The following is a 1,428-nucleotide window of genomic DNA, read 5'->3' on the forward strand; positions in this document are numbered from 1 at the left end:
GTGCTCTTCCGATCTATTTTCTTAGTTATAAATGTTAAACTCGCACAGCAAGCTATAGCTTTGCTGAGTAATAGTTATTCTATACAAACAAATTTGCTGCAATAACAATGATGATCTTTACAAAGATGAATTTGTTCTATAAGCATACCTACTGATGATTGCTTTTAGACATAATTTCTTAGTTGAACTATCAAATCTTCTTAGTTATAAATGTTGAACTTGCGCAGCAAGCTACAGATTTGCTGAATTACCTAATCTATTTTTTTCCGTGTTCGCATTGGAAAAATAAAATCGATTTTTTTCTAAGGGATGTTTCACCCCCTTAACGTGCGACTCAGCACGAATGCAAAAATTGTAGTATCTTATTTTTATCTGCAGTTTAACATATTGAAAGCTTATTGAAATCGGAGGGGGACACTTCCGTGTGTTCCCTTGTTAGTACAAAATTTTTAGATTTGATGCATCTCCATTTGCATTCGTTCAGCTTTGTAAAGAATCAGTAAGTCATTTAATGAATTATGGATTTCGAAAGTAGAGACTTCAAGCTGTAAAATTCTTTTAGGATCCTTCTGTTACGATCATTTTTGACGAAGTTACACTCTTTTAAAATTTGACTATTTTTAGCGATCAGAATAGGTGATCCTTTAATTTTGGGAAGGAGTGTATCTATAAATCACGGTTTTTATTACCAATGGACTAAGGATAAAGGATAATGCTTTCCAAAAGATCTAGACGACAAGACAAAAATTTATGTAAAACATCAGACTAATATAAATTGCGAGCGAATGCGTTTACATGTAATGTAAGTTTTGTATTTAATTCGTTATATAAAAGAGTTGAAACGTTTGGTATAATTTGTGCATTAATAGTATAATTATATAATATTTTAACTAACTTCGAGCGCCTTTACGGTCACGGCTAGATCTTAGATACCTAATAAGTTCTATATGAATTTTTTCTGAAATTCATGTACAGCCATTAAACTGCGCGTCGATTAAATGTTTGAATTTGTAACGCAATTATTAGCTAAGGCTGAAATAGAAATATCATATTGATCTTCCTAATCAATCGATGCTTATAATTCATAGAATTTATTAGGCATCTAAGATGCAGCCGAGACCGTAAAGGCGCTCTCGAAGTTAGTTGTGTTATTCACTTAGGCGGTCTTATTTAAAAAATTATTATATAATATTTTAAGTTATTTATATAATATTAAAGATTGTTTACCACCGCAGTCAACAAAGATTATTAACACGTACACTTGCTCAACTATCTTATTGGCTCAACAGCTCCATTATTGATATACAGTAGAACCTCTTTATAGTCACACCCTCGGGACCAAAATGTGACTATAAAGAGGTTGTCTTAGCTCCACCCAAAGCAGAGCCGTTATACACACTCTCGACTTTCGGTTCATGTTTATACTAA

This window comes from Wasmannia auropunctata, unplaced genomic scaffold (genome assembly GCF_000956235.1).
Source record: "Wasmannia auropunctata unplaced genomic scaffold, wasmannia.A_1.0 LD336060.1, whole genome shotgun sequence".
NCBI classification, from domain to species: domain Eukaryota; kingdom Metazoa; phylum Arthropoda; class Insecta; order Hymenoptera; family Formicidae; genus Wasmannia; species Wasmannia auropunctata.